Source organism: Ursus arctos, unplaced genomic scaffold, assembly GCF_023065955.2.
Source record: "Ursus arctos isolate Adak ecotype North America unplaced genomic scaffold, UrsArc2.0 scaffold_4, whole genome shotgun sequence".
In the NCBI taxonomy this organism is placed as follows: Eukaryota; Metazoa; Chordata; class Mammalia; order Carnivora; family Ursidae; genus Ursus; species Ursus arctos.
In genome coordinates, this window is record NW_026623056.1 from 37,567,098 (window position 1) to 37,593,155 (window position 26,058).

Here is a 26,058-nt window from a genome sequence, read left to right on the forward strand (position 1 = left end):
CTCTTGAAGGGACAGGTTATGCGCTGAGTGGCGCATGACGAACTAGCCTCATGATTCTCATTAACCATAACAGGCGTCTCTCAGGTTAACATTGAATATATTGACTTTAATGTTCACCTGTTAGTGGCAGATCGAAACCTGCACGTGTACTGTTTCTACAGAATCAAGGGGAGCCATCAGCATTATGGTAGCAAATGTGGGAGATAGTTAGACCCATTCTGCCGACTCCCTACCCACTTTGTCACAGGGCTGGGGGCCGAAAGTGCTATTCCCATTAGAGCAGTGGAGATGTGCTGTGAAGGAGCACATGCACACCCACCCTAGCCCCAACCTGTTTTAGCAGCCTCTGAAGGGGAGAAAAGGTATGACAAAGGTGGCTAGAGGAAGTGCTCATTGCTACTGAAATTCTTCTCCATTCCACCTCGGGTTGTTATGGAAAGAAACGATAATGTGCTACAGGAAATGGCCAAGTATAAAAGCAATAAAATAAATTGAAAATGACTTTGTTTTTTTGAGCGGCAGTAATTGCTATATGTTGTGATGTTTGCATAAGGAATTAGTTAATGTGTAGCAGAATGGCATGTGATACTTTTTATTTGCCTGATGACTATAGTCTCTGAGTGAATGACTTATTAAGGTTAATAAAGAAAAATTTGCTTGTGACTTGTAATGATCCAATTGCTAGAATTTAGCATCCCCTTATGCATTGTTGCCTAAAGGGGAGAAGGAAAAAAACCCACACACATTAATGGCCGACTGGCTATGATTTTTTATAGTGGTGTGAGAACAAACAATGTCTTCTAAATTGTTGGTCTGTCTATCTTTCTGCCTGCCTGGGCAGGAACGTTATGGCTTTCTTAATTCTCCTGTGTGATTTATCATCCTAAATTCATTGTTTTGCATAACTCTGCTCAAAATGAAGAAATGTCATTATTTTGCAGCGAAAAAGTTGTCATTTGCATAATGCCTGCCATTAATTATTGTGAGACTAATGCAGTTGTTGATATTTTTAGGGCACAGTGGTACAGCCTGCACCTTGTATAATGTCATTCTGAAAACATTGGTAGTTAATAGGTGCCACAACATTGCACAAATGGAAAAGAAGATGATGAAGAAGAAGGGGACACAATGGAACAGGCTGTGATCTTTATTTAGCTTTTTTTTTTTTTTTCCTGAAATGCTTGGTGAGGAAAGACTATAAAAGGAAGCGAATAGAGCAGGGAGCTGTGACATCCAAGAGAACAAAGGGATTGAAAAGCAGAGGTTTTCTATTTAGACTGAATTAGTATAACCTGGGTTCTAGCCAGTTTAATGGAGGAAGTCGTGCTCCTCTGTTTTGGCTTACCTACTTCACCAAAGCCCCGAACAAAATATAAGGTTGAGCTTTTTGAAACCAACAGTTAGGATAAGGGTTTGCTCTGAAACATGCTCATGTCGTGGGAGAATTCTCTTAGCTGGGCACTTGGCCAAAGTGAAGAGGACACCCGACAGTTTCATGGAAGAGAGCTGAAGACTCTGTTTCTCAGGTTTTGCTTCATCGGTCCTCTGTACTTTATGTCAGTATTGGCATCTAGAGCCATGGCTTTCTTTTCCTGCAAAAAGCAGAGGAATACAGGAGCAGAATATTAGGGTGATTTTTTTTTTCCCTGCTGTTCCTTGCAATAGAACTAACTTTTGCATCTGATTCTTTAGGGCAAGAGCCTACCAAAGCTTTCTATTTCACAGGTAAATGAAAGTCAGTTATAAAAATTCGATCAGAGATGAAACTCATTACACTGAGTCTGGGAGGCATAAATATTACAAATGTAGGTAACTGTTGATCTTTTTAGTCATGGGAGCTTAAAAAAACAGGCTCACATCAAATAGAATTTTTTTCCTAATTTCACTGTTTCATGTGTATTATAAATTTAGATCTTTCCTCTTTATCATTAAATTTAAAAGACATAAAAGAAATGGAGCCTCAAAAGTAGGTCTAGTTGCTAAGACTGACCAGAGATATTTAGAAAGAAGATATTGCCCTTCAATGTTTAAAGCCTGGCATTGTAAACACTGCAAAATGCGATACTTTTCAGACTGTAATCCAGATTCTGATGACTATTCCTTGCCCAAAACTGGCTACTATTTTGGACCTCCCTAAGGCCAGATGATGCTTGTGAGGGGGCCATAAGGATTTGGAGGAAACCATGAGGGGCTGTCCCAGTTTGCGTTACAATAAAACCTCAGCAGAATTCAGGCTGGGATCCTTTTGGTAGATCTCACCTTGGATTTTAAAACTTAATCTGCATGTGTTCAGTTCTGGAATATGTAGAAAACACACACTCTGGGTTAGGAAAATTTTAATTCCCTACAGTGACATCACCATCATAAATTACCACATTTGGGGTTGTAAAAAACAGATGAGCCCATGCGTCAATGGAGACCAGTCTCCATTGCTGCTCTCACTTTTCCCTTTCTTCTAGAGAAAAGGAAGTTGTCCTAACACCCCAAATTAATATCCTTTGACCGTAATAGAATCAATACAAGCATAGAATTTTTAAAACATAAGAAAGAGCTCCAACATAAGGGGGCCATGGACAGAAAATAAAAAAAGGGATTTGCACTTCATACAGTACACTGGGACAGCGCAGGCCCACTCCTCCTTAATCCTCTCATGTTTGTGGCCCGACAATGTTCCAGTGTCTATGATATGTATGTCTACACACAGGATAAATCCTACACATAGATATATATGAACACCTGATAATTAAATTAACAAGTTATGTCACGATTAGGTGACCAGCTCATCTTGGCTAGCCCAGAACTTTCTGTTTTAACACGGAAAGTCCCACATCCTAGGAGTCTTATTTGTCTCGGGTAAACTAAGGCAGTCAGTTACCCTAAGGCCTATTGATTTAATAGTTGTATTATATATTTCATGTTGTGTTTGAAAAGGCTTTTATATTTAGTGAACAACCTGCTGTTAGGAGCTATTGTTTTTTTTATAACATCCATTTGCTGAAGCATTTTACCTCACTATAGGAGAGTTGAGTAAAGAGGTATAGACTTTCATGTATTGAATGTCTAGCACTTTGATCAGCAATATTCTGGAAAGTAGCAGTCTCATAGTAAATAATCAGCATCAGCTCTGATCCCCTGTGTTCAGGAAATAATTTTAGAGCTCAAGTCTTCCATAGAAACAGGGTAGGAATCCATATGTTAGTTGGCATGATTTTCATCACCTAACATCTGATAATCGTGTCAGACTGGCATTCTTTAATACTCACTGATTCCTGCCAGGACTTCTAACTTCTCTATCCTTTGCTTTGGAGTTTTTCTCCTTTTACAGCCAGACATCCTGCTAAGAACCAAGGATACAAGATGGATAAGACATGGTCCTTCATAAGAAGTTTTTCAGCTTAACCTATGAAGCTGCGAGAATGAGTTTTATAAAGTATCTGTCTAATTGAGGCATTGAGATTAGTTAATACTATCACAAAGCTTAAGACAGAAGACTAGCACTTAAAATTGTTATTGTTTGTTTCATGGATTGGTCTGTTCATTTGTTTAATAAACATTTATTGAAGCTCTACTATCTGCTCAGCAATGTTCTGAACATTGTGGATACAAAGATGAGTCATCCTTGGTAGTTTCACAAAATAGAGAGTACAAAAGGATACCCCCACTCCCTTTCCAGATTGGGAGTCCTTCAAGTGCAAGATTGCCACTTCAGAATTTCACGCCAGTCTAAGACACGAGGACCAGTTGGGCTGGGAAAAGTCTCCCTTTATAGACTCAAAGGAGACATTATTTTTAGTTAACTATCTAATTTCACTGCACTTTTCCCAAGAACTGTATTCTAAGACCTGAGCTGTAGCATGTAGGTGGGTACCCAGATTGGCTTGTGCAGTCAGATGGAAAGAACAGAGGCGTCTGGGACAATCCAGAGCAGCCACTACACCATGCAGAATAAAAATTTTCTATTTAAAGATGATATGACTGGGATGAGATTTGGAACACTTAATTCATCCACTTATTCATTCAGTCATTTAATATCTATCAGCTACCTATAATGTTTCAGACATTGTTCTAATTACTGGGGATATAGTGAAAAATTAACTGAAGTCCCCTAGGAAGCTTATTTATAATGAAAGAAGAGAAAACCAATAATTAAGTAAGCAAAAATATATCATTTTAAATAATGATATGATCTGGGCAGAAAACAGCATATGGGGTAAAAAATGGATGATAGAGAGAGTGCCCTTTGAGATAGGGCAGGTAGTGAAGGTCTCGCCAGCAAGGGATATTTGAGGAAAGATTAAAATAATGAGAAGGAACTACGCATGTCGTGATCAGGAGGAAGAGGATTTGGGGCAGAGAGAATAGATGCTATAAAGTAAGTAATTTCAAGTAACAACTTGAAATATTCCAGGAAGAGCAAGAAGAAATGTGTGGCTCAAGTGAAGTAAAGCAAGAATGATCACACAGCTAGGTATGGATCAGATCACATAGGCTATGATAAAGACCAACAGGAAGCTGTTAGCAGGTTTTAAAAAGGGTATGTGCTCTTGGGGTTCCTGGGTGGTGCAGTGGGTTGAGCATCTGACTCTTGGTTTCAGCTCAGGTCGTGATCTCAGGGTCATGGAACCGAGCCCCACATCGAGCTCCATGCTTGGTATGGGGTTTGCTTGAGATTCTCTCTGCCCCTTCTGCTTGTGCTTTCTCTCTCTCTAAAATAAGTAAAAATAAATCTTTTTTAAAAATGGTACGTGTTCTAGTTTATAAATTAAAAGAGATCTGTGGCTACTCTGTGGAGAATAGGCTACAAGGGTCAAAGGCAGAGTAGGAAGACCAGTCAGGAGTTACTGTAGGAGCCCAGTATGTGATGGCAATGGCAGCGGAGAATAGGGAAGTAGTTCAATTCTGAATAATTTGATGTAATTTGAAAGCAATTGCTGAGGGTCTTGACGTGGTCTGGATTAGAAAGAGATACATGAGGTGTGGTGAGTTCTAGATGTTTGCCCTGAGCAACTGGATGAATGGCATTATCGTGAACTCCATGAAGTTGGGAGCTATGGGGGGATATGGAGGAAAGAGCAGATTTGGGGGCAGAGATAATTATGAATTAATTCGGGACATGTTGACTTTGCAGTTCTTGTCCAAGTGAGGAAATTGAGTAGGCATTTGGATATATGACCCAGGAACTCAGAAGAAGGATTAGTGCTAGAGATACAAACCCTTGGTTATCTTTTTTTTTCACTTCTACATATGTATTTTCTTTTTTTATGTAATAATTTTTTATTATGTTATGTTAGTCACCATACAGTACATCCTTGGTTTTTGATGTAGTGTTTCATGATTCATTGTTTGCGTATAACACCCAGTGCTCCATACAATACGTACCCTCCTTAATACCCATCACGGGGCTATCCCAATCCCCCAACCCTCCCCCTCTGAAGCCCTCAGTTTGTTTCTCAGAGTCCATAGTCTCTCATGGTTCATTCCCCCTTCTATTTACCCCCCCTTCATTCTTCCCTTCCTTCTCCTACCGATCTTCCTGCTATTTCTTATGTTCCATAAATGAGTGAAACCATATGATAGTTGTCTTTCTCTGCTTGACTTATTTCATTTAGCATAATCTCCTCCAGCCCCATCCATGTCTACATATGTATTTTCTTTAGAATACAAGCTTACAAGGCATGGATTCTGAGTAGTTTTTGAGGTAAATATGTATCCCCTATGTTATTTAATGATGAATACACCGTGCTCCTTTATTCTTTCTGCTGTCTTTGGAAAGTCCCTGATGTATATAGCAAAGAGGTCCCAATGAAAACATATGAAGACTTCCTGAGGACTTATATGGTTTATGATCTCACTGCGATGTAAGACAAGCATAAATTATTGTTTCCATAATGATATAAGACGGAGGGGAAAGCACATACTCTGTAGTTTATTAATGGAGGTGGAATGCATGTGAGTTAGAAGGGAGGTAAAACTTGAACCCAATTTTGGAAGTGGGGAGAATTTAAACAGGCAGTAAGGAACATGCACAGTATTTCAGATCGGGGAAGTCGGGAGCAGATGTATGAAGACATAAATTCACTTTCTCTTTGGGGGAAAGCAAGGATGGAGACTTGCTTGGCAAGAGCAGAATTTTTGTGTTTGTGAAGTTAGGGAAGATGATTTATAAAGGTTGAATTTACCAGTGGCGCACTGGTCCTCATCTCTAGGGTATTTCGGAATCACTTTTGGAGTTTTGAAATGTGGATGCCTGGATATCACTTCTGGAAATTCTGATTCCATAGGTCTTGGAAGGTCCTTGGCATTTGTATTTTTCACAGGGAGCTTGTTCCGAAACGTACCTCCTTCCTAAAGCTTTGATTATTTCTTAGATAAAATAGACCTTATGGACTCCTATGTAGAGTTCTCTCCAGTCACTATTCTGGTGGAGGCTCCCAAGCTGGCTCTTCTGGTTTCTGCATGTTTATTTCACTACTCATGCAGAAATTGAAGCTTATAGCTTTCTCTGTCTTTTAGTTATGCTATAGACAGAAGTTGTTTTATTTTCTCTCCCTTGTGATCTACATTACTTGTAGAGAATATTTGGAAAGTTCAAATTTAGTTTGCTGCCATTTTCCGGTGGGAACCCAGAAGTCTGCAAATTTGTTTCAAGAGTAACTTCCTGCTTTAGTAAGTGGTTGTCATACTGCCCTACGTCACTTGTACATCATTTACACCTAAATCTATAATTCCATAGATTTGACATAGAAACTTGTGATGCTCCACTTTAGCTATTTGAAATTTCCATGGTGAAATCAGAAACTCAGACTTAAAGAAGTCTGTGTTTTGGATTCTATTGAAATCTCAAAGTTTGGATGTCAGATGTTATTGGTATTATTATTTTCTTTAGAGGAATAGAGAGTCAGTTTGCTCAGTGATGGGGATATGTCTTTGAGATATACATGGCACAATAAAGGAGTTCTAAGGAGAGGTTCTGTTGAGGCCATTCCAGATGCAAGGCTGTTCCAGGGACCTTTGCGGGAGGGCTTCGTGGGACATTGGTCGACTGGGTATCAAGGCTTGGCTTTTCTTCACATCTCTGGCCAATTCTTCTGTTAGTACTAATAGACTATACGTCCTTTTCTTGTTTTATGACTTGAGATCACCTGTGACCTGCTATGGCTCCTCCATTTTCTTTCTCCTTAATAGTCCCTTGCACAGTAACCTATAGCTGGGTGTGGGTATACGGGTGAGTAAAAACTGGAAGGAGCAGTATCTCTTACAAGGACCTGTGGGTGCAAGAAACACCGTGATTATTACATCAAGCACTGCATAGGGAATTAGACTGCATTCAACTGAATTTTTCCTTACTTGGCCAAACCTATGGTGATTTTTCCTGAATGACTGACTCTATGTTTCACGTATTCTCTATAGCATCGGCATCTATGAAACAGATATCTCCCTGGTGAAATAAACAAGAGTTTGGAAATCAAAAAGGGCAAAGTGTTATGCTGCAGGCCTAAGTAATATAACTTAGCGATATGAATTGCTATTATGGAGCCTAAATTGAAGACAAAATGTAGGATTTCAGGAGAAATAGATAGAGTAGCCCTGTTCTGATTCATAAGGTTCCACATCATTGGTATTGTTTTCTAAGGAGAAGCCTAAGACTAAAATCGTTGACTATTATAGGTTTCTAATTAAGAGATAGAGTATATATCATAATTATGTAGTCTCAAACACTTTAGATGTTTGAAAGCAACACATAATACCTATAAAAACAGGAGAGGGAAGACTCCTAGGTATAAAAATGCACATAGAAAGTCACTTTTTAGGCATTTAGGGAAGGACGTTTTATGTAGATTACTATTTTAAGTAATATTTTGCTGTACAAGTAATATGCTTTCATTATGGAAAAGTTCGAAAGAAACAAAAATTATTTAAAATTGTCCTACCCAGAAACAACTACTTTTAATGTTTTCATATGTATTTTCTAGCCTTTTTTCACTATGTGTGTACACATTTATCATATCTTAAAAAATATTTAACTTTGCAGGATTTACTTAAATAATAGATCAACCTTTCCATGTTGTTGACTAATACACCTTTTAATTTAACAATATTCCAAAAACATTTTTCATGTCATCAAGTAGTATTCAAAATATAATATTTAATAACTGCATAGTATTCTAATATACAGCTGTACAATCATTTACTTACTTAACTTTCTGTTGTCAGACAAAGATTCCAAATTTTCACAATGGTAAATACTGCCATGGTAAAAACTTTTGCTTCTAAATCTTTGTGTAGATCTTCGGTTATATCTTTTAGATAAACTGCTAGATGTGAAATTTCTGGGTTGTTAATATTTCATGTCTTTTTAAGTTTTTGGTGCATGTTGCTAAGGTGCTCTCCAGAGAGTTGTGCCAATTTTATTCTTTCTGTGGTAACATCTTAAACTTGCCTTTTAAAAGAAAATTCCATTTAAAGCTGTGCCATTAGTTTTTTCAGGATTCTCTCTGGTCCGCCAGTTACAGCAGACTCAACTCAACTTTTACCTCAAGGTTATATTTAAAGTTATGGAAACATGTTTGTAGATTAGTAATGCTACATATGAGACAACTTAAGTAATATAATCTGACAGTGGATTAGAATGTGTTCCTGTCTTGTGCCTGCTGTGTGCAAGCATTCTGCTTATCCTGTATAACAATCAGACAAAGAGAAAGGGGGGAAGAGAGGAGGGAGAGAGGGAGGGAGGGAGGGAGAGAGGGAGGGGAGGAATGGAGAAAGAAAGAAAAGGAAAGGCAGCCAAGCCAAGGCAACACAAGAAAAGGAAGGAAGGAACAAAGGAAAGAGAGAGGGAGGGAGGAAGGAGGGAGGGAGGGAGCAATGGAAGAAGGGAGGGAGAGTTGGAAGGAGGGAGGGAAGAAGTCCAAATGTCTCTCATTTGGACTGATTGAGCGCTCACAGTATGTTAGGCACTGAACTGAACATGCATGAGACATGAGTCCTGCCCTCTGCCTTACAATTCCGTGCACCGTGATTCATAAGGCATCACATGAAAGTGGGCTTCTAGGCCATATGGGACAGGCTGACTACAAGACACCTGTGCTCCACACTTGCAGGTGGACTGTGTGAATAAGTCTTCCTATCTGTGGAGTCTGGGAGAAGGGAAGTTTGGGTATATGTTTCAATTCTATAATAATAGAGAAAATTCAAGGGATTCGTGCAGGGGTAAGTAGAGTTAAGTGTAGACTAGAAATAAGTGATGGCATGGGGAGAGAAAAAAAAATCTCGTTCCCAGTTTTCCCACTGTGTCCCCTCCAGGGTAGTCTGTGCCACTGGGAGGAGGCCAGGTTCCTCCGTGTGGTAGCTTTGAGTTCCTGAGGTTTCAAAACTGCTCAGGGAAGGGAATGGCATGAATATAGACACTGTTTTCTTGTGAGGACAGTGGGACGATATTTAAAACTGGGCCTCTCGTGAATAATCAGAATGGTTGCCGTGGACCTGGGACATCCTGGAGAGCCCGTACCGTGGAGCCAGTGTGCTTGGTCACACTGCAGGGAGGTGTGAGGGGGCTGACGGTTGCTTGATTGAGAATTAAAGAAGCCGGAGTGCCTATCCCATTGCATGGATCAGGCTTTCTGACAGTTCCTGGGTTAGCTAACACTGGTGTGAGTTAGGGGGACGATTGTAACAGTGACATAAAAATTCCAAATAGCCCTTCTGCATAGATACACATTTTGAAAATGCATAATAAATGACATATAGTGAAAATGTAAACAAGCCATTTAATAACATTTTAATGCTTGATTCTGATCTCTTAATTAAAATGTGCATAAAAGAAAACAATGGTGGAACATCTGTGTGTGTTATTGGGATAGCAGGATTTATGCTGCACCCTGGGCTTTTTTGTCCGCTTCTCAGTGTGTGTGCACGTGGGAGGGTCTTCTCTTTGAGACACAGTTCCCTGCTGGAGCCCCACCGGGTCCCTGCTCCCACCCACCATCTCTTGCCAGTGGCTGCCTCTTCTTTTCTTTCCTCCTACATTAAATACTATATGGCTTGTTTGCTGCTGAAATGAAAGCACTCTCAGCATTCGATGTGAAAGCCACTCTTCACCCCACCCCTATAACCTGAAACCCTGACCTAACCCTGACTCACCCTTGTTATCTCAGCAGATGTACACAGCATTACCTAATGGTTCTGGCCTCAGTGAATAATCTCAAAGAGCTCTGGGGAACCATGGCCCTTTGTATCTGTGACCTTGCCACAGTTATCGCTCAGCTGGACACTGTGTGGCTTAGTTGTTAAAGACAGAAATTCTACTCACCCCTGGCGGTGATTTTTAAAAAATTATTATTCGTCTGGGGGATGTATCTCTGAGCTTCATTTGTCCCAGTTGTTAAATGAGAGTAGCCACAATCACAGAAGTCAAGGGTTATTAAGTGCTGTAAGGTCTTCCAGTGAAAATGTTACGCCATGAAGTGCTTTTATTTCTATCATTACTTGGAACATACCTGATCACCAGAAAGTTTGTCTTTGATTAATCCAGCCTAAAAAGGACCTCACATGTTCTTTTACTCCCAGAAGAACTGTTTATCATTTATGCAATAGAAAGCCACAGTCAAAAGGTCTCCTTAAACATATAATAGTTAATATTTAATGGCCCCCTTTATGAGAGGGACATTGCTGTGGGACTATGTCTAATCCTCACAATGTTCCTGCAAAATCGGTGGTTTTATTCTTCATTCCACAGGTAATGAAACTGAGATTCAGATCCATTTAAGTGATGCGCTTAAATCTATATTGTTAATCAGTGGAAGACTTGGGATTCAAATTCAAGTCAGTCTCTCTCTCTCTCTCTCAAGGCCATAATCCTTCCACACTATCAGGCCCTTTCAAGGATAGCTCCCATTTCCTGGAGACAGTAGCGAGATGGTGTTCTGAAAGAGTTAAGTAAAATGCACCCTGTTTGTGACAAATGTCTGAAACTTGTTTTTATAACTTGGATTTAATTCACAAATAAAGAGTAATTATCAATATGTCACAGATGAAAAGCTGCATGTATGGATCAGTGTAATTTCTGTTCCTTGGCTTATGGATGCAGTATGCCCCGGGGAGTTTCACAGATCCACATGGCATCTCCTAGTGCTGCGTTCTGTGTAAGCTGAACGAGTCAAACTCCTGTGTGTTGGGATAGCTCGCCACTGGTTACTATCTGAGGAAATCTGTATGAAATCACCATAGACATGGTTGCGTTTCTGAATTTGTTCGTAACACTTAAGTGGGGGTGAAATACCAATTTTTGGTGCTGGCTTTGTATTTTTTGATTGATGTTTATTTTGGGAAGTGTTGTCCCAAGAGAAGAAGAGGGGTGGTTCGTTCTTTCTTTTGCTACCCTCCCTTTGCCTACTTGTGCCTCTGTTTCCCATCTGATTCAATTTTATCAGTTTGCTATAATCTTTTGATGAAAAAGACATAAAATGTTCATACACTAGAAGTTATTAAGACTTTAAATCACATAAGATTACCCTTGGGGTGATATATATATATATATATATATATATATATATTTTTTTTTTTTTTTTTTTTTTTTTTTTTTTTTTTGTCCTGAATTTTGCATGTTTCGGTTTTCTCTTCGAGGGTTTGCACTGTATACTGGGGATGTGGAACTGGTACTTGTTCCACTCCCTTTATTTTTCTCTCAGCCTGACAGAACCTCTGCTTTAGGCTTATTATGTATCCTGAAGCAGTCCAGTTGTTAGATTCATATGTTTAGGCTGTGGTCCTGGGGAGTTTGCAGGGCATTCTGATGTGTATTAAGGGAAGCGTCATGATCTAGCAGGAAAAACACAGGCTGTGGAGTATCAGAGGAGCTCGGCTTCTTTGCTCACTAGCTGTGTAGCTTTGAATGAGTTATTTAACAACCAGGCCTCAGATGTTTTCTCTGTAAAATGGGCATGAACAAGAATACCTGCTTGATACAGATGAAATGACAGAGCACATTTAAAACATTTGGAACCATTCCTGACTCTCATTGAATGTTGGTTGCTTCCATTTCATGTAGCAAAGAAGGGGGAAAAATAGAAAGGGTGGAAATTAAAAGATGATATTGGGTCTAAGAAAAATGTTTTCATCGTTTCAAGCCAGCATAGTGCAGGATTTATCTCAAAGGCAGAGGCCTGGGTGCTACTTCCAGATCTGCCACCAGAAAGCTGGCAGACCCTCTCTCTGAGCCTCAGTGTCTCTGTTCCTCGTCTTTAAAATAAGTGAGTCAGAACGCATGATCTCTATTTCATTATATAGTTTTGCTTTCTGAAGAGTTTTTCTTCTTCCCAGAGTAGTCTATGGCTGTCACTGCTGAGTGTGTAAGTCTCAAGGATTGTAGACAGGCCTATTGTCGAGATATGCTTTTCCCTTGTACAACTATGTTTACATGTACATTTATGTTCTTGGTCTATTTGTCATGTGTCTGAGTATTTATGCACCTGCGTGCTTGTTGAAAGAAGCACACTAGCATACATTCATACATTTTTTGTGGGTATGTGTGTTTATATATAACCTATATATATACAGTATGTGTGTATATATATAAATATATGTCTGTGTGTATGAGAAACAGATGCACTGTAGGCAGATAAAGCAGATAAATATAGATCCAAATAGAAGCAAAGCATATAAATATAGATGTTATATAGAGTGAAAGCAAGCAGATCAGCACCATTTCATTATTGCGTGAAGTCTTTGTAATAAAAGAGTTGAAAATCAGTAACTGACATTGAAATTATTGATTGAATGACACTGTCAGATCAGAAGGCACAGTGTAAGGTAAGAAAATAACCTGTCTTTCAACTTTGAGGAGCAATTAGCAGGAAGATTTGTTACTTTTAATTATTTGATTTATGAAAGTTTTTAGATGCTATGTAGTGTGGTGTTTATTAAGAGCACAGATATGTCACCTTTCCTAAAAATACTACCAGGCAACAAGCAATCATACATAGGGAAAGAACACCTATTCCAGTCCTGAGAAAGGACTTGATGAAGGTGACAAGATCGCTTTTGTTTGCAGGCTGTGATTGGCAGCCCTTTCCTGTTTTTAGGTCCGGACAGACAGTTGGTTTCACGTTATTTTTCACATGCCCCTTGAAGTCTGTAAGGAAACGCACCTAAGGGAGATATTTTGAAGCACAAGGCAAAAGTCACCCTTGTTGAGTTATTTTTGTGGGGACGCTTGCAATTGTGTTTAGTGAGTGTGTTGTGTGAGTAAAACTGGGCTTCCATCTGTTAGTTTCATGTCACTGTTTTCACCAGTCAAAATAATTGTGAGTTTTTGCTTTATTTTGTTTTGTTTTAGTGGAGAGGGTATTGTGAGTTATTTTTAGCAGGTTTGAGTTAACTGTGTAATTTTTTTTTTAACGTTACGAGTTATATCTTGGTCATGCATTTAAATACTGTTTGAAAATAAGGAGTGCCTCCTATTTCCCCCCAAATCTCATCTATTTCCCTAAATAGATCGCGTCTCTTCTTCAGCTTTGTTGTAAGACCATCGAGAGAAGCTCAAATTTGAAGAAAGCCCTTGAAGTTGTGCTGAAACAAGTCTTGGTTTTGCCTAAGCAAAACTGTCAAAGTTGTTGTTGCTTTCTCTGTTGTTTAGTTTACTATTGCTTTTCCTTATAAGGATGAGAAAAGAAGGCCAGGAAGATGTTCTAGTTCTCTGCTCTTTTGTGCTCTTGCTAAGCCAGAAGTTAGTGTTTCTTCCTTCCTCCTCCCAATCAAATTTAGACTTAAAGCCCAAAAGGAGGGAAGGACAAAGCAATAAGGATGTATTAAAAGTTGAGGAATAAATTAGTGCTGCCTAAAGAACTGTTAATTCATCCTTTCAAATCCGTTTGGCTACTATTACTTTGTTATTAAGTTCTTCACCAAATGATGATTTTAAAATATATTTTAAAAAACGTCCCAGTGGTCTTGGGAATAGGATAGGACATCACACACACACACACGCACTCACACACACACGCACTCACACACTCCTCTTTTCTTTGTTCTTTCCTTTTCTCCTGCCTTAACGTATTTACTGTTTAGCTTTTGTCAAGCACTTTATATAGTAAATTACCAGAAATTTTGACAAGGAAAAAAAATCTATATACACATACACACATCATATTATATACACCCATTTACACACACATACGCACAGTCATATTAAAATTGTTAATGTACTAATCATCTGATTTAATATGCATTATATTTTTAAACTATTATCTAGTTATTTAGTATAAATCTTTAAAGGGATTTTTATAAACACTCAATATTGGTCTGATTTAAAAGTTCCTGGGAAATTGTGCATTTTCTTATCTATGACCAAAAAAACATTTTCCAAATATACAGTTAAAAAACGGGGATTTATCAGAAGCAAGAGCAAAGCAAAAACCTGTTTCTTTTTAGGAGTCATTTACCCTGCCCATCGCCTACTTGGAGCATGTACTCTTATCATTGGCATGCAGGTTGTTTTTTTGTTTTGTTTTGTTTTATTTTCTAGATGGCTTCGTATTCTGCTCCTGACTTTGTGGTGCATTACAGTACCTCGTGGGCCTGGGAGTCAAATAGGTCCTGATCCTCCCCTGTACAACTTTTTAATTAGCTCTCTGTCCTTAAGCAGGTTAGCTAACAGCTCTGTAGCTAGGGTGCTAATCTATGAAACTTCGGCCAATCTTATTTACTTCACAGGGGGTTTGCATTAAATGGAATAATGTTAATGAAGTACATGGGATGTAATATGTATCTAATATGTACTTAAGGAATGCTAGTTTCCTCCTGACCTATTAATTTTAATGTAGGTCTGTGATTTCCTCCTCCTGTCTCTTCTCACCACTGTGGCAGAGCATTGTACTGTAGCCGTTAGACATCATGGCCAATGCTAGAGAAATAGGAAAAATGAATTTTAAAAAATTATTAATTATCTAATACCCACCCTGAAAATGGGTGTATGAGGGAAGAGATCTAAGGAGACCATCGGGAATTCCTGCCTCCTATAATTATGTTTTTCTAGTTAGCAAACAGGAGTGGAAGACTTTTCAACACAGTGTTGCCAAAATCCTATTCACGTCAATAAAATGGAAATGAAATATGTATCCAAATGATGCACATTAAACCTTTTAAAAAATAGGACATCTTTTTATTTTATTTCCCACTCATATACCAGGTTAATGGCTTTCATCCACAGTGGATGCTGTTCACCTTAGCTCACCGCAGATTAGGCTCCTTAACTAGCACCTACTCCTAAAAAAAAAAAAAAAAAAAAGATTGATTTATTTGTGAGAGAGAGGGGCTGGGAGGGGCAAGGGGAGAGGGAGAATCCTGAGTAGGCTCCATGCTCAGGGCAGAGCCTGATGCAGGGCTCGATCTCACAACCCTGAGATCATGACCTGAGCCAAAATCAGGAGTTGGACACAACCAGCTGAGCCACCCAGGCGCCCCAGCACCTAGTCTTTTTTGGAGAAAGGTATGTGGTCAGAACCCAAATGTCATTGAAATTTCTGAATAGTTGCTTTATGTTTTCTCTTTTAAGGAATAAGGAGGGGAAAAAAAATACTTCCCACTCGAAAATATTTGGAGCTGTCTTCAGCCTAGAGCTGATCATTTTAGCTGACTTGTAAACCCCACAAGAGTTAACATTTTATAAGGGAAACAATGACACAATCTTAATTACAATGAGTCTGGCAGCAACATTCCTGTTATCCAGGGACCTCTTTCTCATGTCCAAGTTCCCTTTTTAACCTCCTCAGACTTCACTTTCCGTGTGGCTGCAATTTTTGTATGCAGCTCTTTCTGACTTTTTTTTTGGAATTGAGAGAGTTTGGCCAGTATCATGAAGCCACATTAAGCCACTCGGATTTCTCTGGACCTTCTTCTGCTATGCCATAATCACTCCGAAAATAGTTGTATCTCTGGAATGGAAAGAAAGAACAGGGAAAAGAAAGGTGACATGGTGAAGTGGAAAATGAGTGGTCTGGAGATTGTGAGCTTTGCTCTCCATCTGATGAGATTCCTGTGACATAGGCTGCAGTCTCATTGACAGGGCTGGGATCTAGACAGCCGCAGTATCCTACAGCAAAGCCTACACGTTGTCAGTATGTTCTTGCAGATTTTATTTTTTAATTTGAGTATATGCCAAAAGCCTATTTATTGTATAATGTTTAAAGTTTTTCTTCCTTTATGACTTCTGAGGATTTCAAAGCACATTAACAAAACAATAATTTTTATGAGGAAGAGTTATAAATAAAAGTTGGAGAAAAAGATGCAAAGTGAGAGAAAGGGAAGAATTTGAGGTCAGGAATGGGCATAAGTGAACTAGAAACAGAGTTAAAAGTGACTCTATCCAAGAGCCAAAGAATAAAAGGGAGAATGGAAAGAGGAGGAAAGATTAAAGATAAAAAATGAAGTATAAAATAGCTTTAAGGTGAACATTGTTACATAATGTAGGATTCCTTATCTTATAAAAGAATCTTTTCAAATCTTTCTCTGTGGCATTTAAAATTAGATTCATCCTGAAACTAATATTATGGTATATGTAAACAAATAGGAATTTAAATATAAACTTGAAAAAGAAAAAAAAAGCCAAAAAATAAAATAAAATAAGATTCAGTTTATACATTATTAACTTATTCTATGCTATGGAGAAAGAAACTGGGAGCTTTAAACACTGGTCCCAGCTTTGTCTCAAAATATATATCCCTGAGAAGATTACTTTCTGAGCTTCAGAATCTTCATGAATAGAATGAGGGATCCAGGCAAGTGCTCATTCATTTTTTAGAATCCATGAAATGAAATAGCATGTGGGATGGTTTGTCAACATACTTCCAGGATGCTTATTTAAGGAAGTTGCTGAATTTGATTAGAGCATATCATTGATCAAAGTTAAACAACAACAACAACAACAACAACAACAACAGAACTTTTAAAGGTTTTGGCTGAAATGTATATGCCTCGTCCTAGATGAATTAGCAAGATGGTAGCCCCACGATTTAAAAATTACTATGGCTGCCACTGCCAAACACGCTTTTAGTTAGTTGAATCTTCAACTGGAATTTTTGAGAGATTGGCCATGCAACTTTTCCTCTAAAGGTCTCATTCCCCAATTCACTGAAAGATGGCATTTCTGACTTTCTAATCCAGAATTTTTTTTTTCTTATAAAACTCCTGTTTAACCAAGAAAATGGAAATCAGTACATTCTTGGTTGCCCTGCTATTAATTTAAATTTGCATAACCTAATCAAAACTCAACCTGCCTTGCCCTTCAACAAAAAGCTATATTCTCTCCCATTACTAAATGGCTACATTCTTCTCAGTATTTTTTAAAAAATGAATTATGTTGATATCCCATGACTTTTCCTTTAGAATGTGTCCCTGGAAATTAAAATGGACTTTTCTGTGCCCAAGACTGAAATGAAAAATAGTCCAAAAGGGCTAGTGGAAATGAACACAAAACTTTGCTGATGCTATCAGCATTATAATTTTTGTTAAGTTTTTTTCCAATAAAATGGAACTGAACTCAACTGTCCCCAAATAACTGTCTGATACTTCCTCTACACCATCATTTTGTGTCTACAGATAAACGATAGAGTAATACAGCTTAAGATTTCCTGTAAATCATGGGAATATGTTTTTCTGAGGCTTTCCTAGCTACTTGTCTTACAGAGATGTTTCTCCCATCATCATTTTGGTGTTTCAACAAATACTTGCTGAGCACAGAGAATGTGCCAAGCGCTGTGCTAGGTGCTCAACACACAACATCGATTATTAAAGCATCCCTGACAAATGGATGAGTAGGCATCTGCTTAATATTTAATACGCTGAACTGGGTGAAAAGAGATGATTGGATGATCAGAAATGATGTGATTTTGGATTGTACTTTCTTTTGGATATGATTTTTCCTAGTCACCATTTACAAACCCACATTCAGGAAGGAAACAAGCTGCCTGTCCTGCCCTTGAGCTGCCTGCTAATAAAAAGAACTTCTATTTCTCTTCCTCACCTTACTAGTTGTTCTCAGCCATAGTAGGGCACTCAGGCACAGGAAGGTCCCGTGCCTAGCAGCAGAACCAACTTCACCCTTACTTGCTGGCCTGTGATCTGGGAACTCACGGTACGGCATGGGAAACACTGAGGGCTAGGAATGTCTATCATCGTCCTGATCAAAAGTTAAATTTTAAGTGCTCTCCATGGGCATAATGTAAGAAATTACTTAAATTTCTTTTTCAAGTGTTGTTCATCAGTTTAGAATCTTTCCTCATTTTGCCCATTTCTCTTTGATTATCCTGTATTAGGCAGCTCTGTGTAGCCAAATAATTTGTGGCCTATCTTCTTCCAAAGTAAAATAGTGACATTTTCAAAGATTTCTAAGTGCATTCTTCAGGCAATTTTTAAAAGGATATGGGTAAGGTAGAACGTGTTTCTCTTTGCCTTGTGTGTCTTTCAAATAGTATTTGCGACTAGGTAAACTAGTTGGACTGTCGCATCGGCTATCACAGATACGGAGTCACAAATGCATAGAGAGAATGATAAATAGGTGCATACGGAGAAGTCTGACAGTCGAGTGGAATTGCTTTCAAGTAATTTGACACATTAGTACTTTCAGACATTCACCTGCCAGTAATCCTCATTAGAAATAAGAGTGGAATATTGGGGTCACTAGCTCAAAGTCCATTTTTCTGAGGTCTGAACAATAACCAGAAGTCAGAGCTCAAGGGAATAGGAACGAAACTGTCCTAGGCTTTAGAACTGTTTCTCTAAATGAGCTCTTTCTCTCTTTCCTCTGTTCCTCCTTTCTCCTCCCCGCCGTTCTCTCCTTTCTTTTTCCTCCCTCCCCCTCTCGTTCCTTTCTTTTTAGTGCTATGAATTCATTAGATGGCATAGTGTAAATCAATAGTAAACGCTACCCGCCTACTCTGTACTCAGTTACGCAACATCACATAACCGGTACACAGAGACAAAAAGGGAAAAAGCACACACAGCCTTTACATTCAAAAGCTCTTGCATAATTTTACTTTTCCACAGCCAAAAAGAAAAAAAAAAGGAAATAACAGATGGGGAAACTTACAGTTTTTTTTTTCCCTTTTCTCAGACTGTTGAGGAGGGAGTTAGTTAACATCCGTGGCCATTTCTAGTTGCCCTAGGCTGCAGCAAAACATCCCATAATTGTCAGTGACTTTAAAACAGGATTTTGTGACCCTCCATGATGTGGCGAATTTTCAAGTAATATAAGACTGAAGTTATTCTGAGGTGTTTAATGCTGACTTGGTTTTTACTTGTTTTGTGAAAAATCAACAACATTTAAAGTATGAAATGAATTTTAAAATAGAGAATAAGGAAGCCGGCTGTGTGTGTGTGTGTGTGTGTGTGTGTGTGTGTGTGTTTTCATTTGAAATGTATCCTGATGTAATATTTATGTAAAAAGCCAGTTATATAAACCCTGTCTTTCTCTCGCCTTTTACTTTGGGGGTGTAAAAAGCTCTAATTTTTTTTTTTCTTTTTCTCGTGACAAACTCCAAAGTCTTAATGATACAGAAAACATCTAGATGCTATAGCACAGACACTTAATTCAAACTCCCTATAGAATTCATCCCCTAGACAACAGTTCCACTTAGGAGCCTGTAGTTTCTGGAATTTTCATTTAGAACTTTCTGTCACACTCTTCCCTGGCACAGGGAATTCATTGCACCACCTTTAAGTCTCTTTGTCCATTTGTAGCTGATCACCCTTTCCCACACCCCCACTTTTTCACCAGAATAGCCCCCCTCCCAGCCTAAGTGGGAACACCATGAGATTTGTCTGAGGTCTATCAGTCTTCTGTCCCTGTTTATAATATTTTATTTCATTTAACAGACTGATGTCCTGCGGGAATCAGATATGCACCTGATGAGGGACGTTGGAGGACTTTTGGTTTTGTTTTATGCTTCCTTTGTAGTTTCTGGCTATTGAATGGTCATAAAATGGGCGCACAGGACTAGGCACTGTTGGGTATCTGCTAGAGAAAGTAAGATCAGGTGTGTGAGGGGAAGTGCTGGTGGTAGTTCCGGTCATATTCTTTCGTAACGCAATCCGAGACGGGGAGGCAAGGAGATGAATCTCCTTGTACTGGAGGTCAGGAACATTCCTTCAGGTCATACTCTTTTCCTGGATAGAAAAGCCAGATGAAATTGGTTCATTTGGTTTTACTGAAGGTAAGAGCTGAGTGTTCTTCACTTTTTTAAAAAAAGATTTTGGCTATGTCCTAGTTTGTTTACCTTTCACTTACGCGTTAGCTATTAAATTAAGGATTCCCTTTGTATGGAAAAATCTGGTGCATAAAGACAAAAATCAAAGCCAGAAGAGTTCTATCTGGTTTTTAAGGTCTCATTGCCTCAATGTGTGTCTCTCTCTCAACAACCGAGTGATTAAGAGTATTGGGATTATCATGTCTCTGTATCTGTGATGACATGGGGACATCTTTAGTTGTCTTAATGAATAATAAGTAAGCTAGTATATACTTTTTAAGTATTTTATCAGTATGCTTCTTGGTTTTTTTCTTAAGAGGATCTATAGCTCAGGTAGATTTGTTTGTGGGAAAAATAAGGAAAGTTGATCAGAATGCTCTGGTCTTTCACCAGGAAATCATATTCCTATGTATACATTTTCTGAGTGTCCCTCTCCATGTGTTATGGCTGAGTTTGGATTCCAGGATGCAATTCTGTATGTATATACCTGCATCATGTAAAATACCATACTTTATAATACAACTTGAATACAATTGATGATTATTCATCTGTAACCAAGCACTTATTTTTGGGGGGCAGTTCCATATACAGGGAGTCATTTTGTGCATCCTGATTTTCAAATGGGTTGCCTGGATTTAAAAGAAAACTTAGAACACTTTAGATAGAGCATTTTCTTGGTTGTCAAAAAGAGTTGGAGGCATGCGTTATAAAACAAATAGAGGAAAATGTCTTCAAGTAAAATATCTTTGAATTTTTTTTCTGCCCGTTTCTCAGAATAGCTTCTGTTTTCATCTCGATGGGTTTTTACACTCTCTGAACCATACTTAGGGCAGAATTGACCTTTCAGCGTCCGATGGCTGCCAGCTGATTCTGGTCAGCCCTCATTTTCAGTTGTAACCAGGACCCCGGAAACATATAGGCTACTTCTAGTTTGTCTTTGGTAATGTGGGATCCAGGCTTTGAAGGGCCGGCAGGCCTAAACCTTCCGTTCCCAGGGCATCCAAGAAGCCAGGGAGAGTTTTAAACAGTTTCTAATTTTTCAGAAGTCCTTCATACCTCTTTCAGCCTAGCTTCTCCTCACTGTTGGAAGTAGTAACAGGTATTTTTAAATGTTGCGACATGAATCTAAGCCACTGGCTTACCTTACCGAGCAGAATTACTCCAGTTGTGCCTAGCATATAGTAGCCCCTTCATAAATATTTTACCACGTTTTCGTGAGCTTGTGAGGAACCTTCCATGGTTGTTCCTTCACAGTGCTTATGCAGGTGAGCAGTAAGCCTTGAGAGGAAAAAAGGGGTAAGATGAAATCAGATGCAGTGCTCTTCAGGTCCCAGCAATGGACAGATCACCCCATTTTATAAGAAAGCCCTTATTATCCTGTCTCTGTCTTTATAAAAGTAACAAATCACAGAAGGCAATTTTATGTTTCCTAGAGGTCTTTTTCAGTGGTCAGTGCTGCAAAGAACAGTGGATCATTTTAAAAAACATAATTTTTGGCAAGCTGCTTTGGTGGTCCTCATTACGTTTCATATGCAAATGTGTTAGGAACTTCAGATTCTGGGTCTCAAACATACTCCTTTTGCCCTTTGCCACAGGATCCTTTGAATCTTGGCTTTTCTCATTTTCCCTGACTGTTGTGTTTTAGACTCCTTTTATCTATGTAAGTGTTAAGATGATGACTATAGACAAATTTATATAAAGTTCTTCCTTTACATGGAGTTTCATTACTTTTAGTTACAATAATTCCGGATCTTTCTAAATCAGTTTTGACTTCAGTTAGTTATGCTGGTTATTTACAAGGCTTCATTCTGGTGGTGATATTAGGGGTGGGAGGTGATCTCCGGTAAACCATCTATGGCTTCTAAATTATAAAAGCAGTGAAAAGACAAACACGTGGAATTATTGATAGACTGCTGCTCGTTAGGCAAGCAGTTTTTAAAATGCAGATTATATAATATTGGGGGATTTTGTTGCTCCACAGTAGAAGCTTTTTAAATGTTAATTTGGGGTTTGTTTTGTTGCTCTGTGACTTAGCATAAAAGGTTTTGGTTTTAAAAGGTTTCAGTTCAGTCATTCATTTGTCTTACAGGACTTGGAATATAATACTATACATTTATTTATACTCATGAAGGAGAATAAGGCCAGTAACTCACAACTCATGAAACCAGGGGTAAATAATCCATAACTTGTTCTCCCACCATTGCCACAATATTTATATCCAGAACACAAGTAACAAACAACCAAAAACAAGAAGAAACCAGTTTGTTTTTATTTATAAAATGTTTAATCAAAAGTACAGTAAAGTTCAAATGGAGCTGCAAATCCTGGTGGTTCACAATGGTTTGATTTATTTTTTCAAACAGACCATGGATAATTAACCATAAAACATAACTTTCCCAATACAAGTTACAGTGAATTGCAAAAGTGGGCAGCAAGTCATTCACAACTGGTTGCAACTGGTTCGAGCCCTTAAAGCTGAACATGCAAACAGCTGTCCATGCCGCTTTCCCAGTGCACACTTGTATGTTCCCTCCTAAAAGGAAGTCTCCTTTACTCTCTGTAGGGTATCACTGAGTCAGCGTCCCAAGGTGTGAAGTGAATGGGTTATTTTCCATGATCACTGTGTTGTCACGCATTTATTAAATGCCCAACATTTATGATATTCTTTTCATTTCAGAATGTATCGCCATCACTAACTGGATATTCCTCACAACTTTGCTGTCCGGTGAGTAACTTTCATTATCCCTAAATGGCAGTCTGCAATATTAAGGTGCCAAGAAGTGAAGTGTGTTTCTACCAGATGCTGAAAGAATTCAACCTAAAGGCTGTGGTGTGTCCACCACCTCAAGTACTAAATTGGAATAGGATGTGTTTTGACGTTGGTGAAGGGTACAGATTTTATATCGGGTTTGTTCATTTGAAATACCATCATTTAGAATGATTAGAAACATGATCCCAAGGACCTGTGATCACAGATTTCAACAAACATTTCACAATGATTTTGCCACATGGAGGTGGAAGTATTCAAAGGACTTGTTTGGCAGGACTCTCCAGAGATACAGATTTCCAAAGGAGATGCCTGAATGGACAGAGAGGGTGATGTGGTGAAGTTGGAAACTGATGTTCCCCATGTGGAACATTGGATGCTTTGGCATTAAACAAGCAAACACAGAATTTTCCAGACACATTTTGTGATGCTTTGAACTACTTATTATTCTGTGATATGCTAAAAATTTGAAATGCATTTGCTTCATTTGATTCAATCTTAAAATCAGACATGATTGCTCTTGTGTACAAATGGAAGGGAAAATGTCCTGTAGGAGCATGAATATAGATAGCCACCTCTTTTACAAGCTAAGAGGACCAAGACAAGAGCTGCAAGTGAGCCTAGCTTTGAAAGCTTTGAGGTCTGTGTGTCTTTTAGTGGAAAATGGTGAAGTTTCAAAAAGTTTGGTATTGTGGCCTTCTAGAATTCTTGAGATTTCAGTGGCTGGGAGGAGAGTGCAGGTCAGGACTAAGGGTCTGTTTGCAGAGCATCATCAAGTCAGAAAGAGCCTAAAAGAGCTGCGTTTGCTAGAGGTTGGCCGGCCTGGAAATGTCCTGGCAAGTGTACTGGAGAGGGAGGGGGACTGAGGGGGGGACCTGCCTGGCATCTGGTGATATTCTGCCTGGCTCCAGCAAGGCCTATTTAGTCATGAGCATCTTTTCATCCAAACCTTTAAAAGTTACACTCTTGACTTCACTTTATATGAATGTGCATAAAATGAGGAAAATAATCTCTTGGGGTAATAAAGATAGCTTTCTAACAGGGACTTTCCATATCCATTGCACATAATCCATAGTTGTCACTGAATTTTTGTTTCTAATTCTGTCACATATCTACCTCTGTCCCTCTGAACATATCCATCTCACCAGTGAAGGCCTCGAGCCTTTAGGATTGTAACCACTCCCACCACCCCACTCCCACTCCCACTCCCATGCTTTATTTGTTATGCTAGAAACTCCCGTCAGTGTGAGCGTCAAGACTCAGCTGACAGGCTTACTTGGTAGCTTTAATTTGTTGCTCCCATTGCTTTCATCGCAAAAGGATCTCATCACAAAATGGTCTGAATTTCACACTCTTTCTGGCTTGCAGAGAAGCCGGTTCCTCCCCTATTTCTGTCCGACACACAGAAAGCTCTTTATGTTTCTATGATCAGATAAAAATCTGTATTGACGTTTCTTTTCCTAGGGTGTATTTCACTTCTAGGTATGAAGATTTAAAGTATCTGGGCAAAGCTGTGTGTTTGTAGTTTCTCTGTTTTAGTGAAAAGCTCCTCAGGAAAGGAGAGCACATCTTATCCGTTAATGAATAAAAATTTATTTTCATTTTAAAATGATACATGCTCATTAAAAATAATTTGGAAAAACACATAGGAGTAAAATGAAGAAAAATACAAGTAATTATTTCTATAATTTAAATACAATCATTAATAACCATTTGATGTATTTCTTTACTCTCATTTTTCCCTGAGGATATATTTTTTTAAAACATGTTGTAAACATACTTTGTACATAATTTTGTGTCCTGCTTTCAAAATTTAACCTAAGAATTTTACATGTAATTACGTGGTTCTTATAAACGTTATTTTACGTAAATATATATAATTCCTGAAGAGGAATAGCTTATTTAATCTAAATGGGCAACAAGAGCATTTTTGGGAGTTTTTGTTTTGTTTTAACAGTTTCACTTTTTATGTCCCCACAATGTCTTGCATATAAAAAGTAAATGAATCAATCAATAATGACTAAAGGAGTGAAAGTTCAAATTAGTATATATTTTTGAATTTTTATTATGAAATCTTTCAAATACATGAACATAGATACGTTACTCCAGTGAACTCCCATGGACCCATCCCCAGGTTTGTTCAATGTTGAACTCCTGGCCCGCCATTTCCCATGCTACTACCATATTATTTTGATGCAAACCCCAGACATCACAGCATTTAGTCCATCAAGATTTCAAACACAGAAGGACTCTTTCACATGTTAATGGTATAAACATTTAGATAAATAGTTCTAATCATTGTATACAGGAGGATTTTTCTTCTAAGTGTACTGCCATTATATTTCCTAAAATGTAACAATTGATCATAAAGTCTTGTCAGAGTGTTTCATAATATTCTTAGGTATATCTGTTATCCAAAGGGCAATTTGGTTGACCAGAGAGACATTTGACAGATTTGGCTAGGCTTCTCGGGGACTTTTTTTTTTTTTGGCACTATTTTTACTTGTGTCAGAATGATAATATACTGCTAGTTTTATCATTATGGGATATACACTGTGTTATATACAATTCTGTATCTGAGGTAAAAGGAAAACGTAGTGCTCTGACTACTTTAGAAGCCCAGTGTGGCTGCCACTAACCCATAGTGGATAAATATGGCCAACCTACTTAAACCAAACGTAACACTGGACTTAAAAGCATCGTTTTTAAAAGATTTATTGGCAGAAAGGAAAGGTTTCTTCCTAAAGGGGCACTTAGGAAGTCTGAAAAGGGAGGAATTATATATTAATAGTCTGAATAATTAAAAAAAGAAAAGCACTGTTTGGGGAAGTGAGGGTCAAAAGAGACAGTATATTGTCGAACAAAGGGCACTCCCTACGTGCTTGTAAGTATTGCTCTAGTTTACTCTAAGAATATTTAAAGGACCTAGTTTTCTGTGGCTAGACTAGATCCTTTGCACGCAGAGCTCCACAGATGAAGAGGGCTCTGTGCAAATTAGGCTCTCCATAAAGAACCTATAGTTAAGGTTTAGTCTTGCCTCACCGTCTTTGAATT

General features: G+C 38.5%; 1 protein-coding gene across 44 annotated transcripts in view; it reads left to right on the top strand.

Annotated features, from left to right (window-relative positions):
- The window catches only part of ZBTB20 (zinc finger and BTB domain containing 20), a 780,933-nt gene that overhangs the window by 386,565 nt on the left and 368,310 nt on the right, over positions 1–26,058 (top strand). For all 44 annotated transcript variants that reach the window (XR_008957295.1, XM_048215038.2, XM_048215024.2 and 41 more), the window contains one exon: positions 22,915–22,962. The gene's annotated coding sequence lies outside the window, so the exon portion shown is untranslated. The remainder of the gene's footprint in view (positions 1–22,914; positions 22,963–26,058) is intronic.